The following is a 10,349-nucleotide window of genomic DNA, read 5'->3' as shown; positions in this document are numbered from 1 at the left end:
GTAGATATTATTATCTCTCTTTTACAGATCCAGAAATTAAGCTCAGGGAAGTTAAATAAATTGCCTAAACTTGTCCACTTGGTAAGTTACAGAGGCAGAAGCTAAATCCATGTTGTTCTGACTCCCCACCTTCTGGGGGAAACACAAGCGAGGGTGTGGAAGGGAGAAAAGGGAGAAGCACCTGTCACACTTTAGGGATCATCTTATATACTTCACACTATTGACAATCCCTCCCTCTTGTTCAAGTCAGATCGAATTCTGACCTCTCAGAAAAAAAAAAAAAATACTTGGAAGAAATACAGAATTTTTTCCATAAGGTAAAAACTGTAGTTTTTATAAAAAATAACGTTTGATCATCCTAAAACTTTATCTGGAAATGCAAAAGACCTAAATTTGCCAAAACAGTGTTGAAAAAGAAGAACAAAGTTGGAGGACCTAAACTACCTGATTTCAAAACTTATTATAAAGGTACAGTAACCAAATACATGTGGTATTTGCATACAGATAGAATGCAGGTCAATGGTAGACGCTAGAGTCCAGAAATAAACCCACACATTTGTGGTTAATTGATTTTTAAAAGGGATGCAAAAGAGTAAGGATAGTGTTGTCAAATGGTAGTGGAAAAATTGGATATCCATATGCAAAATAAACAAACAACAGCAACAGATATAAAATATTTAGACGCTTCATTCTATACACAAAAATTAATTCAAAGCAGATCATAAATCTAAATGTTAGAGCTCAAGTTATAAAACGTTTAGAAAAAATCCTTCCAACCTTGGGTTAGGCAAAAATTTCTTAAGTATGACTTCAAGCGTATGATCTCTAAAAGAAAATAAAAAGGATACAGTGGACTTTATGAGAATTAAGAACTTTGACTTTTGAGTAACATTTAGAGGAGAAATGGAAAGCAAACTGACAGGAATGATTTGCAGACCATACGTCTCTCATGAGAGACTTATATCCAGAACGTGTAAAGAACTCCTACAACTCGCCAATAAGACAAACTATCCAACAAATAAATAGACAAGGCATTTAATAGACATTTTATCAGCAAAAATGCGTCGATGGCCAAAAAACAAAACAAAACAAAAAAGCACAGGAAAAGATGCTTATCATGCTCAATCATTAGGGAAATATAAATCACATCACAATTAGTATATGTCTATATACTAGGTACATTCTATACCTACTAGAATGTCACTAATCAAAAAGTCTTATGGTACGAACTTTTGGAGACAATGTGGAGAAACCCATATACATTGCTGGTAATAATGTAAAATGGTATAGTCACAGTCACTTTGGAAATCAGTTTAGCTGTTTCTTAAAACTTAAACATAAGGGCGCCTGGCTGGCTCAGTCGGTAGAGCATGTAACTCTTGATTTCAGGGTTGTGAGTTCAAGCCCCACCTTGGGCGTGGAGCCTGCTGAAAAAACAGCAACAACAAACCCTTAAACATAAACAATTCCACTTCTAGGTATCCACTCAAGAGAAATGATAGTATCTGTCCACACAAAGACTTGTACATGAATGCTCAGAGCAGCATTATGCATAATAGTCTGAAGTCCAAATGTCCATCTCCTGATGCACAAACAAAATGTGACACATCCGTATCACAAAATGCTACTCGGCAGTGAAAAGGAACGAACTGCTAAACATGTCACACCATGGATGAAACTCCAAAATGTTATACTAAGTGAAAGAAGCCCAGACACAAAAGACTCCGTTTTGTAATGATTCAATTTATATGAAATTTCTAGAAAAGACAAGACTGTAGCCTGAGGGTGGGAACGGGAGCAAGCATTAGCCATAAACAGGTGTGAGGAAACTTTCAGGTGATAGAAGTGTGCCAGACCTGGATTAAGGTGATGGTTGTACAGCTGTGTAAGTTTACCCAAATTAATTAAACCAGGGGCGCCTGGGTGGCTCAGTCGGTTGAGCGACCGACTTCGGCTCAGGTCATGATCTCACGGTTTGTGGGTTTGAGCCCCGAGTCGGGCTCTGTGCTGACAGCTCGAGCCTGGATGGAGCCTGCTTCGGGTTCTGTGTCTCCCTCCCTCTCTCTCTCTCTCTCTGCCCCTCCCCTACTCGTGCTCTGTCTCTCTCTGTCTCAAAGATAAATAAACATTAAAAAAATCAAATTAATCAAAGTGTACACTTAAAATGGGTCCATTTTATAATATACAAATCTCAAGAAGTCTTTTAAAAATCTGCGTTGTATTTAACCAGTCATCTTACTGTGTTGGATACAGCTTTCACCCGGATACCTAACACTCCAGGGGGTTCTAACACTTTGGGTTAGTCGTCCTGTAGAGACACCTTTGCAAGTGGATCGGCCCGCTTGTTGTGTGTCTTCAATTGTCCTTAGGGATGTTCCAAACTCCTGAAGGAAGGGGATGTACGTAGTATTCCAGAGTTCTCCAGCAGATGATTTCTTAAGACAGCATATTTGGGGGCGCCTGGGTGGCTCAGTCGGTTAAGCGTCCGACTTCGGCTCAGGTCATGATCTCACGGCTCGTGAGTTCGAGCCCCGCGTCGGGCTCTGTGCTGACAGCTCAGAGCCTGGAGCCTGTTTCAGATTCTGTGTCTCCCTCTCTCTCTCTGACCCTCCCCTGTTCATCCTCTGTCTCTCTCTGTCTCAAAAGTAAATAAACGTTAAAAAAAAAAAAAAAAAAAAGACAGCATATTTGGATAAGTGGAGGAGAAATCACTCAAGGAAGACACTAAACTCTTACATTCTCTTATTTTTATACCTGAAAAAAAATGCCGTTAGGTTCAAATTTGCCATGGACGGAGTCATTCCGATTTGCATCTGTAAGGGTCTCCCGACACAAGTAGAGAAGACTGCTCTTTGCGCCTGTGATTTCGGACGTGAAGACATATTTCCGACCACAGTTTGCAGAAGAAGCTTATTCGGCAAGAATGCAGAGCGTCAGTAAGGGAGGCAGATTATGAAGAAATGATGGAATCCTCGAACACTGAGAACAAAACAGAACAGCCCTAGTGCTGAGGTAATGCCTCTGGTAGGGTTCTGGTTCCCATCCCTTCCTCTGCTGGGGGTGAAGGGGCTTCTTTCAAACACCTTCCTTTATAGCATCTCCCCTGCAGTCAGGGTAGCGGGACAACAAACACTCCCTAAACCTCACAGGCCCCAAACAACAACCACGGAGTTCTAGTCGAGGCCGTTTGCTGTGGCTTTGGGGGCCTCTCCTGGGTGGCTGACCTCACGCCTTGGCTCAAGGCCAAGTTCATCCCTCCGCAGGCACTGAGATACCAGAGGAGTCTCTACTGAGTCTCACGTTGGCAGTTAAATTCTTCTGCCCATATTATTTTTTCTAACATTTATTGACCAGACCAACTCGCCCCTGCTCAGAAGAGGGACTAAAAATGTTAGCGGATGGCATTCTCATTCCCATAGTGCCTCATTAGCAGCACTTGTCATCCTTGTGATTTGTCTTCCCCAACCATCACCTGTGAGTGTCTCTAGAGAAGACACTGGAAGTTATCATCTTTATCTATCTTGGCCTGGCCCAGCACCGTGCACTGTGTAGGTGCTGAATACACGTTTTGGTTTTTGTTCTGTTGTGTTGCGTTTTTAACCAGTAAATGTTCACCACGGAAAGCTCAGAGGCCTGGCCCGGAGACATTGTGTGTTCTGTATTTTTGCATTTGATTTTCTTTCTAGTAAAAAGCAGCCCAAATCCAGAAGTTTCCATTTGTTATCCTGTAAGTTGCTGTGGTCAGCTGCATTTCTCACAACTTGGCTAAGTCAAATCACGAGGGACATTTTTCACAACTTGGCTGGGTCAAATCATGTGGTTTATGATTTTTTAAAAAATTACAAGAAAGGACCATTGGTTTCTCACTGTTGCTGGAATATTTACAACAGTATAACTTTTGCTCGTACCCACTCTCCTGGGAGCACAGTGTAGTTATAGGCATTACCTAATGTAGTCAGGTCTGGGGAGGGGAATGGAGGTACAGTAACCTCTATTGTCTGGAATAAAAACTTGGTAAGGTTCAGTGGTTTGCACAAGTACACACGGGAGCCTATAGACCTCGATTTCCTGACTTTGGTTTGCGTATCTCTCCATTCCCTCTGGTTCTGTGTTAACTTTTCAAATCAGGAAAATGTGTGAAAGAGGCCGATTTTAACTGGCCTCTTTTAAGGTGAATATTTTTCTTTTCCAGTGTCTTTGTCATGTTCTAGACAACTTGGGTTCAAAATAATTGATATAATAACAAATCCACCAAAATAGCAAACAGCACCTCTCTGAAGCCAAGGTCACTCCTCAGATTGGGCTGGACAACCTCAGAGCACGAAATTACATGACCTCAAAGGCCCCATCCTCTTCTAAGATTTCATGACTCCAGACTTGAGAACATCTCCAAATGAAATCTATCCTGATTTAAACAAATATATACAACTCACTTTCCAACGGCTGTCTCAGGATGTTTGCCTAGTGCGGTAATGAACTTAGGAGGTCAGCCAGCCACTCTGGCTTCTATTCTTTTGGGAAAAAGTGGTTCAGAGTTTAAAGAAACTACTATATAATGTTGCAGGTCACCTGGCTTACTCCATGCCTCTTTCCTTCCACGTTATCTGTTGGCTCATTCATTCATTTCTTCATCCATTCATCAAGCACTTATGAGGACCTGCTCTGTTCTGGATACTAGGCTTACTGCAGGGCAAGGAAAAGCACCTGGTCTCTGCCCTCAGGGATCTCACCATCCAGCGAGGGTACAGATAATTATAATCTAAGATGGTAAGTATAATAAAATGCACAGAATATTTTAAGACCCCCCCCAAGGAGAGGTACCTCAGTCAGCTTTGGGGTGGCCAAGGAAGAGGTAAGGAGGCGATAGCTCAAGGTCAGTATTCAGGTATGAGATATACATCCTGGAGAATGAGAGAGTGAATGGAGAGGAATGTGGTAGGATTAGCTGATAGCACCGAGGGTCCTCTTGAGATTATTAGTCATGGATTGAAACCGAGACCGTGGAGCCTTGCAGAATGTTGTCCTTGAGCCACGTTCAGGTGCTTGGGTACAAGTACAGAGTGGATGGAGGGTAGGATCTTCCCTGGGCTTGGTGCGTCCACATGAGTACGAAAGGGAAAAAACAAGTAAACATGGGGAGGCTGCATGTAAGGGATGACTGTGTTTACGGCCAGTGCCCCTCAACTGGGAAGAGCATGAGGGAGAGAGGACGTGCAGCTGTGGGATGTCTAGAGTCTGGGCTGGGAACTGGGGGAGTGAGGTGGAAAGACAACAAGTGAAAGTTGGAGAGTGTGGTGCTTTAAAATGACACGTGGACAGGTTACAGGCAGTGACCAGAGGGAATGTGGCCTGAGGGAGTGTGCAGGACAGGCCTGTGGAAGAGAGAAACCCAAGGGACGGAAGGACGGGAGGATATTGGATGGACTGTCTACTCTATATAGATGTTAAAACTGCCATGACTGGAGTTGTATCAGCTTCCTATTGCTGCTGTGAAAAATAACCAAAAATGTAGTGGTTTGAGCAACACACATGGATGACCTCACTTTTAATTTTTTTTTTTTAACGTTTATTTATTTTTGAGACAGAGAGAGACAGAGCATGAACAGGGGAGGGGCAGAGAGAGAGGGAGACACAGAATCTGAATCAGGCTCCAGGCTATGAGCTGTCAGCACAGAGCCCGACGCGGGGCTCGAACTCACGGACCGCGAGATCATGACCTGAGCCGAAGTTGGACGCTTAACCGACCAAGCCACCCAGGCACCCCTGGATGACCTCACTTTTATGTAGATGATCAACACAGCGTCATGGGCTAAAAGTAAGGTGTTGGCAGGCCTGTGTTCCTTCCTGGAGGTTCTGGAGGAGAATATGTTTCCTTACCCTTTTCACCTTCTAGAGGCTGCCTGCATATCCCTTAGCCTGTGGCCCTCCTTCACTTCAAAGCTGGCTACTGTAGGCTGTATCTTCCTCTCATGGTATCACTCTGACCTCTCTGCTTCCTTCTTCCATTTTTTTTTAATTTTAGAGAGAGAGAGAGAATGCACCAGCAAGGGAAAAGGGCTTAGGGAGAGACAGACAGACACACACACACACACACACACACACACACACACAGAGAGAGAGAGAGAGAGAGAGAGAGAGAGAGAATCCCAAGAAGCCTCAATGCTTAGTGCATAGCCCCATGGGGGTTCGATCCCATGACTCTGGGATGATGACCTGAGCTGAAATCAAGAGTCAGACACTCAACCAACTTAGCCACCCAGACGACCCTCCCTCTTCCATTTTTAAGGACCCTTATGATCAGGCCCATCTGGATAATCCAGGATAATCTCTCTGTCTTAAGGTCAGCTCATTAGCAATCTTAATTTCATCTACGACTTCCCTTTGTCATGTGTTAGTCGGCTCCCATAACAAAGTGCCACAGAATGGGGGGCTTGTACAACAGAAATTTATTTCTCACAGTTCTGGAGGCTGGAAGTCCAAGGTCAAGGTGTTGGCAGATTTGGTTTCTCTTGAAGACTCTTTCCTGGCCTTGCAGATGGCTATGTCCTTATATGGTCTTTCCTTAGTGTGCACATTCCTGATGTCTCTTTGCGTGTCCAGATTTCCTCTTATAAAGATACCAGTTAGATTGGATTATGGCCCAACCTAAGTGCCTCATTTTAATGTAGTTACCTCTTTAAAGACCCTATCTCCAAATACAGTCATGTTCTGAGGACTAGGAGTGAGGGCTTCAACATTTGAATTTGGGGAAGATGGGATTCAGGCCATATCACAGGTAACATATTTATAGTTTCCAAGGATGAAAAGAATACCCATCACTCCAGTGCTAAAGGCTTCAAGAAGTGGGGATGGGCTCAGGCTGTGTGTAGATGACACAACAAGAGCTTCTGGTCTGAGAGTATGTGTGTTAGACCCACCAGAGGTTTGGGAGGAGAAGCCGGAGGAGGCACAGAGGACCCTGGCCATGTGGGTAACTCAGAGGTGTGTGTGAGAAAGGGCTGCTGCTCGAGAAGGTGCGGGAAAATCAGCCTGGTTAGGACGGAGCTAGGCGTAGTTAGGGCAAGAAGGTGACAAGGACTCTGAGAGAAGAGGTTTAGGTTTTAGTGTTTCAGTCATGAGATCAGAGGGCACAGGACAAGGGTTTGGTAGGTTCAGAAGAAGGTGAGACTGAGTTGGCGTGGGGGTATACAGACCTCTACAGGAGGTAGGCATGGCCTAGAGAGTTGGATTTCCCATGGTGACTGATGTGAACAGAAATGTGAGGCATCTTAATTACTTCTCAAGCCCTCTCCCAACCCCACTGCCTTCAAAAAGTTTTTCCCAAGCTCGCGCTGATCTCATTTTTCTCATGCTTTCTTCACTGAACATATCATTTAGTTTTGTACCTAATTTTTCTTTGTACAGTTAGATAATTGTATGATTTGTCCACACAATTGGACTGTAGCCTCTTGTAGAGTACGGACCATATTTGATTTCTCTGTAATGCCAAGAATAGTCCTGGGCATGTAGTTCAGGTACTCAATAAATAATTGATTAAGTTCTCCATACATTTTATTTTTAGAAGAGATAACAGGCCGGATCCTTCCATCACCTTCTGTGACTTCATTTTCTTTCTTACCATTACCAGCTTTCCAGTGACTTGAGAATTTCGCTGGAAGTATAAAGCGAACTTGTTTCCTTATAGATTCCAAATGGCAACCGACACTTACTGAGCACTTTCTTTGCGTGGGTGGATGCTTTAACTGTCTCATTTTACAGATGAGCAAACGGAGGTCTGGACAAGCGAAACAGCTTTTCCTGAGACCACACAGGCGGAAGGTGGTGAAAGCAGGTCTCAGACTCAGCTCTGTGTGAACCCAAAGCCCATCCTTTCTGTATATATTGACGGGCAGCCTTCCATTTGTCAGTCTTCCTTTCTTCTCTAGGTGCGAAACAGCAGATGATAGTGCTCATAAAAGTGTTACTCATGCAAGACGACCACTTTTAGGCCTTGTCGTAAAGCTTCATTTCCATTGTGCAAAGTTAAACCTCTGGAGTCCAGGTTCTTGCCACAACTTCAGTATGAGTTTCTATCCCAGGGACTTCTGAGTGTGTAGAAACGAAGTCAACAGAGTCTAGGTCGTCTCTGAACAGAGTTGCCAGTAACTCCAGCATTTTTCCTGTCTACTCCACAAAGCTCTGTTTCCAGTGCTTTGCGAGGATGTCAATGTGGCCAAGAGGTGCTTCTACCTGGGACATGAGCCTTGTGGCAGCTGGGTGTCTGCTCCATAGGTCTTTCCAGCTGAGGGAAGGGTGACACATATTTTCTAGGCACCTCATTTTAAAAACCAAACAGTAGTAAACTTCTTCCCTCTTAAAAAAATGATCAGTTTGCTCTTTTTTTTTTTTGGAAGGAGAGATGAACTTGGAAGCAGAAATTCTGACAGGGTTTAGAGTATTTTCTGCCTTCATCATCTTTCATTTTCGATTTCTCGTGTGTACTTAGGAAAGTTGCATTTCTGTTGTATTGGCCTGTTTGATCCAGTGCTCTAGGATGGAGAAACTGTTCCAAACCATTCCAGGAAGCAGCTCAAGTTTCTCTGAAGATCACAGAAATTCAAGTCACGTACATGCAGCCAGATCTGTGCTTTCAACTACTCCGGAGAGATGACTCTCTGAACTCCTAAATTCTCCAGAGAAGAAAATGCCACGACAGTTTTGTTTTTGCAGTGAATTTCAGTGTCCCACAGCCCTGTTGCGAAATGAGTTTTACTAGCTAACTGAAGTGTCAGCTTTGAAGCAAGTGAGACTCGGACCTTGTTTTCCCCTCGGTGAGACGTTAGCTCGCTCTCTCTGATGTTCGTCTTCTGTAGAATGCGTCTCCTGGGAGGCAGGACCCAAACACTGCCATCACAGCCCCTCTGTGTACGCGGCGTGCGGATACGAGAGCTGACGCGGGGCCTCTAGGAAGTCTGCGTGTGCCTGGGTGCAGGGTCGTGATGAATGCATTGGAGAAGTCTCCTTGGAGCCACATGTGAAAGTTAAGGCATCGATCTGATTTTGATTGGCATCAGCACGTGGACACCTGAGCACTAGGGGTTCTGGTGATTCTGTAGCAAGTGGATGCAGGCTCTGGGAGTGGGTCTCCACCACTGGTGTGTTAGGAAAGAATACGGAGCCTCAGGCTCTTCGAAATAGGATAGGGCCTGCGCCTCCGTGTTATTAAAAACTTCCCCAGAAGATTCTGATGAGTACTAAAATTTGAGAACCGCTCTTGGAGGATTAACATTAATTATTGTACAGCTTCCGCCGTGGGCACGTGCTAGTGAGAGGCTGTGCTTGTAAATGAAAGTAAATTTCTGGACAGTGACCTTTTACAAAATCGTTTCTCATTACAAGTGGAAGGGAAGGAATAGAAAATACCAGAGGTACTATCGTCTTACAAGGCAATCAGGAGAAAACCTAAATCATTGATAAGAGGAGTTACTAAGCAACCACTTGTCTGGCCAGGATGATAAAGGGGCTTCACATGAAAACTTCTAGGCCTAGGGAGAGAGCTTTAGGCCCCACTTAAAGAACTGTTACTCACTTTATTTCACTTTATTTTGCTTCTATTTTCCTTTCTATTTAACTGCTGCTGAACATGCTTGAAGACAACGTTCTCACCAAATAAGTAAAGAAATTGTAAGTGATATTTCACACGAAAGCTAAATAATTTATGCAAGAGGGTAGAGCAGAAGACTTAAGTAAATAGTTCTTGTTGAAGGGTAAATGGGTAAACTAATTTGTATTTGTGTGTGAAGTTTTGCTAAAGGACACCTGTCTCCACGAAATGGGCCCCTTGAGGGTATTGCCTTGAGGTAAGAACGGAATCTCGCAAGGGGCGCGGTTCAGCCAGTAGAAGCTGAACAGCGAATCCTCACCCAGGTTGTGGGGCCGAGCAGCCGGCGGGCCTGCTGGCATTTGAACCTCAGAGTGGAGAGGGGTTTGCAGGTTGCTACTCAGCTCAGATGCACCCTCGCCTCCGGTTTCTTATTCCCATGACAGGGCCCTGACAGGCTGGATATGAGGATTAAAAACAACAACAACAACAACAAAAACCCACATCAAAACCAAGAGAAAAATTGTTACTGAGTGTTCCAAGAGATTGACTCTGGAAATTTTTTCAGGGGCCCAGTAACCAGTCACGTTCCCATAGACAGCACAGTGTGTGTGTGTGTGTGTGTGTGTGTGTGTGTGTGTGTGTGTTTAAGAAGGCCTTGTCCTCCAGCTCTGGGAAGAAAGCAACACCCTGCAAGGAAGGTGCTGGCATCCTGTTAGCGCCTGGAGGACCCACTACGGGAGTCAACAAGAGGCTTTTCAGGCCCAAC

The sequence above is a fragment of the Panthera pardus genome, unplaced genomic scaffold (genome assembly GCF_024362965.1).
Source record: "Panthera pardus isolate Hobbes unplaced genomic scaffold, ASM2436296v1 HiC_scaffold_1, whole genome shotgun sequence".
Lineage (NCBI taxonomy): Eukaryota > Metazoa > Chordata > Mammalia > Carnivora > Felidae > Panthera > Panthera pardus.
This window is presented reverse-complemented; position numbering follows the sequence as displayed.